Source organism: Ranitomeya variabilis, unplaced genomic scaffold, assembly GCF_051348905.1.
Source record: "Ranitomeya variabilis isolate aRanVar5 unplaced genomic scaffold, aRanVar5.hap1 Scaffold_138, whole genome shotgun sequence".
Taxonomy (NCBI): domain Eukaryota; kingdom Metazoa; phylum Chordata; class Amphibia; order Anura; family Dendrobatidae; genus Ranitomeya; species Ranitomeya variabilis.
The window spans coordinates 129,766-134,572 of NW_027507951.1; the positions used below are offsets into that span (position 1 = coordinate 129,766).

General features: G+C 44.3%; 1 long non-coding RNA gene across 2 annotated transcripts; it reads left to right on the forward strand.

Annotated features, from left to right (window-relative positions):
• Positions 1-853: 853 nt before the first annotated feature.
• Positions 854-3,056, forward strand: LOC143789241 (uncharacterized). Of its 2 annotated transcripts, XR_013219032.1 has the most exons (4): positions 854-1,133; positions 1,384-2,295; positions 2,401-2,538; positions 2,633-3,056. It is a non-coding gene; the product is annotated as an uncharacterized LOC143789241 (long non-coding RNA). The 2 variants fall into 2 exon arrangements; XR_013219031.1 differs by lacking the exon at positions 854-1,133 and having other exon boundaries at positions 1,157-2,295.
• The last annotated feature ends 1,751 nt before the right edge of the window (positions 3,057-4,807 follow it).

Below are 4,807 nucleotides of genomic sequence, written 5' to 3' on the forward strand. Positions count from 1 at the left end.
GAAAATGCAAAAAAGAAAAATGTAAGTAATGGAAATCATGGCAGAAATAAATATTTAAACATTTCTTCTGCTAAAACCTCAATCTCTATGGTTTTATACATGAGAAAAATCACGGATGTCTGAATGAGGTTTTAAGAAGATAAATCAGTTCAGATCTTTGGGAGGGTAATTTCACCATCTCCCTCTGTAACTCTGCATCAGGCATGTGTCCCACTGACCAGCCCACCCGAGGTGTCCACAGGGAATTTGCCAGATAGGAAGAAACCTGCCTGGTCCTGTTGTAATACATACTGTACTTTTGTGGATGTGAGATAACTGAGTGACATGGACACATGTATGTCATGTAATATGGCCACGGTGGTACATAAAACTAAAAAAACGGAAGTCTTTTTTTTAATTTTTTATTATAATTATTTGTATGCTTTAGCCTCTATTATTTATTTTATTTTCACTTATTTATAACCTATGGTAATCATTTCCCTGACAGTCCGGTAGGCAGCTGCTGAGTTGTGTATTGTTTAGCAATAATGTATCACCCACAACAATAAATGATAAAGAAAAACATTACATTCTTATAATTTACAGCAGAGGACATAATCTGTTTATAAAATCCACTATTTACAAACAAGGAGAAAACAGATTTTTCAATCTTTTCCAACCCAGATATATACATTTCTACTATATTAAACAGATGGGATATTTCTGTTCCCCATTCTCTGCCTCACTCACCAGTTTGCAGCAAACATGGCGGCCCAGCTGCTCTGATGTCACAATATTATGCTCAGGACTAGGGGGTCACTCAGAATTATGATGTCATAATGGCCTCATGGAATGTCCTGAGGGTATGTAATGTCTGAGCGCCGTGACATCAGTGCCATTTCTAGAGTTGATGCTTTTGCGGACACTTCACTTTGGCTGTGGAAGAGCGAACTAGTTTGTGTTACACATCTGGTGATTACTTCCATTGATTCTTTTTGATCTTTGATCAGAGCACAATAACATCGGTGCCACCGGAGAGCTTAGTTCTCCAATATTCGATCAGCCAGCTTCAGGTAACTTTGTCATGAGTGCCCGGGAGCTGCGTCAGCTGATTGCTGACAATGACGCATGGCTGCGCCGACCAGAAAACCAAGGTAAGTGATATTTGGGGGAGACAGACAATATTCCCACCCTATAGGGCTCTCTTGGGAGGAAATATACCTGGGGTATGATGGGTCACATTTCAGGATAGACAGTGCAGGTTTACGAAGTCCAAAATAATGTCAGTTCTTCGAAGGGTTCCCCTTTCCCTAAACACCACAGCAGCAGATAGATCCATCACTATAGCCCAAAAGTGTTTGCTAACATTGGGAAAAATTCTGATAAATTCTCATTCATTTATAGGTCAGGCCATAATTGTCCATAGGTTACGGTCTCATCAAAGAGATCAGGAAAGACCTTCTACCAGTGATGGACATCAGAGAGACAGCAATGCTGTCACTGAGAGGAGAAGGAGAACGACCCGAGATCCTCCAACTCGTAGGGGACAGGAAGAGAGAAGAGAAAGAAGCCGCTCTCCTCTAAGGCCAGCCCCTGCGGAGCCCTCCAGAACAACAGGAGAGAGCAGCAGGGGTGGTGACCGTCCCCTCCCATCTATTCAACAACAGGAAGTGGGTGTGATTACACCACCAGTGCCACAGGTGGCGGTGGCGATTCCTGTTGGCAGCAGAGTAAATATAATTCTCCCAACAAGGGATATAACCCCAGAGGAGGAGACCCAGTCATGTGTCATCTGTATGACCCAATATGAGATTGGAGAGCAGGTCATAGTCCTTCCATGTGACCACAGCTTCCATCAGGGATGTATTTCTAGATGGCTCCGCTCCAACCCTCTGTGCCCCCTGTGCCGTAACCACGTCTTCCAATGATGCACCAAAATGGAATCACAAGGCTTTAGGAAGAAAGCTATGTCCATGGTGCAGAAAGTGGAAGAGACCATACTGAATTCCAGCCCAGGTAAGGGACCTGTGCATATATTAAAACTACATTCCTTTGAAGGCTGTAAAAAAAAACCTCACTTTTAATTTTCCTGAATTTCTGGTCTTGCCTTAGTTTAACATCAGCTTTGGTCAACATCTCACCAAGCATGAAGGGCTATGAACATCCCATAAACACCAGACGGTAAGTCATCTCTCATTCCCTCTGTCCCATGATATCTATGTCACATGTAACCTATAAATAATTGTTCTTTTCACAGAAGGATGATCCAAGTCTGGAGAACATTGAGGAATGAGATCAAAATGACTTGTACTTTATGTAAGTAGATATTAGAATTTGTTTTCTTTTATTTTCCACAGATTATTAACTTTTTACTGGGAATCTATTGATGTCATGTAATAATTTGTCATTTTCTCTTCACAGAAATGTGTATTATTTTGCACATAAATCACCTTTATCTTCCCGCTGTTCTGGTCTCTCTGTAGTTTGCCATCAGCTTTGGTCACTATCTCACCAGGCATGAAGGGTTTTGTGAACATGGAAATCCCAAAACAGCTAATGGTAAGTTACCTCATTCCCTCTTCTCTCTCCACCCAATAATGATCATCACATTACATGCAATATAGAATTAATTGTTGTTTTCTCCTTTTTATAGAAGGAAGATCCAAGTCTGGAGAACATTGAGGAATTAGATCAGAACGACCTGCACTCCATGTAAGTAGATATTAGAATTTCTTTCTTTTAGTCTCCAGCTCATATTTAGTTACTTTTTATTAGGAATCTACTGATGAGATGTAATAACTTGGTGTCTTCTCTTCACAGAAATCTGCAGAAGTTACAGATCATTTCCATAATGATCCACAGATTCCTCATCTGCTTCATTGAGTCACCGATTCCATCACGTGCAGTGATGCTGATAACAGCTGAAGCTCCAGATTCGGATGTTACCATAAATTCTATTAATTGCAAACAATTTATAAAATTAAATAATATTTACCATCAATATGTCTGGTTGTGACTTTTTACTGTACAATTTCTTACATAACTTTCAGAGTACATAATTATAAGTGAGGGAGGTATCTATCATTAGTTGGTATAGGGGTAGCGATCACACTTAAAGAGGTTATGTACTTTATATTGATGGCAGGGCCGGACTGGCCATAGGGCACTTCTGGCAAATGCCAGAAGGGCCGGTGCCAGTGGTGGGCCGCTCAATCCGCCGCCCCCGCCGTCGCATCCAACTATACGGGCGTATAGACGCCGGTACAGTTGAATGCAATGATGGAGGAGAGAGCGTCTACAGACGCTCCTCTCCCATCATTCCCCGCTCTGCCTCTGACACTGCGGGTGCGCGATGATGTCATATCATCGCGCACCTGCTGTGTCCCGGGCAGACTGCAGCTGCTGAGACAGGAGCAGGAACCAGGAAGCAACGCTGGGCACGAGGAGAGGTGAGGAGAGGTTGTTTTTTTTCTGGACTGTGGGGCCATTCTCGGAGGAGGTGAGGGGAGGAAGAGAAGAGATGTGGGCTGTATATAGCTCTCTGTGGGCTGTGCTCTGTGCTGTATACTGCTGTGGGCTGTATATAGTTCTCTGTGGGCTGTGCTCTGTGCTGTATACTGCTGTGGGCTGTATATAGTTCTATGTGGGCTGTGCTCTGTGCTGTATACTGCTGTGGGCTGTATATAGCTCTCTGTGGGCTGTGCTCTGTGCTGTATACTACTGTGGGCTGTATATAGTTCTCTGTGGGCTGTGCTCTGTGCTGTATACTGCTGTGTGCTATATATAGTTCTCTGTGGGCTGTGCTCTGCTGTATACTGCTGTGGGCTGTATATAGCTCTCTGTGGGCTGTGCTCTGTGCTGTATACTACTGTGGGCTGTATATAGTTCTCTGTGGGCTGTGCTCTGTGCTGTATACTACTGTGGGCTGTATATAGTTCTCTGTGGGCTGTGCTCTGTGCTGTATACTGCTGTGGGCTGTATATAGTTCTCTGTGGGCTGTGCTCTGTGCTGTATACTGCTGTGGGCTGTATATAGTTCTCTGTGGGCTGTGCTCTGTGCTGTATACTGCTGTGGGCTGTATATAGTTCTCTGTGGGCTGTGCTCTGTGCTGTATACTGCTGTGGGCTGTATATAGTTCTCTGTGGGCTGTGCTCTGTGCTGTATACTACTGTGGGCTGTATATAGTTCTCTGTGGGCTGTGCTCTGTGCTGTATACTGCTGTGGGCTGTATATAGCTCTCTGTGGGCTGTGCTCTGTGCTGTATACTACTGTGTGCTCTGTGCTATATATAGTTCTCTGTGGGCTGTGCTCTGTGCTGTATACTGCTGTGGGCTGTATATAGTTCTCTGTGGGCTGTGCTCTGTGCTGTATACTGCTGTGGGCTGTATATAGTTCTCTGTGCTGTGCTCTGTGCTGTATACTGCTGTGGGCTGTATATAGTTCTCTGTGGGCTGTGCTCTGTGCTGTATACTGCTGTGGGCTGTATATAGTTCTCTGTGGGCTGTGCTCTGTGCTGTATACTGCTGTGGGCTGTATATAGTTCTCTGTGCTGTGCTCTGTGCTGTATACTGCTGTGGGCTGTATATAGTTCTCTGTGGGCTGTGCTCTGTGCTGTATACTGCTGTGGGCTGTATATAGTTCTCTGTGGGCTGTGCTCTGTGCTGTATACTGCTGTGGGCTGTATATAGTTCTCTGTGGGCTGTGCTCTGTGCTGTATACTGCTCTGTGCTGTATATAGTTCTCTGTGGGCTGTGCTCTGTGCTGTATACTGCTGTGGGCTGTATATAGTTCTCTGTGGGCTGTGCTCTGTGCTGTATACTGCTGTGGG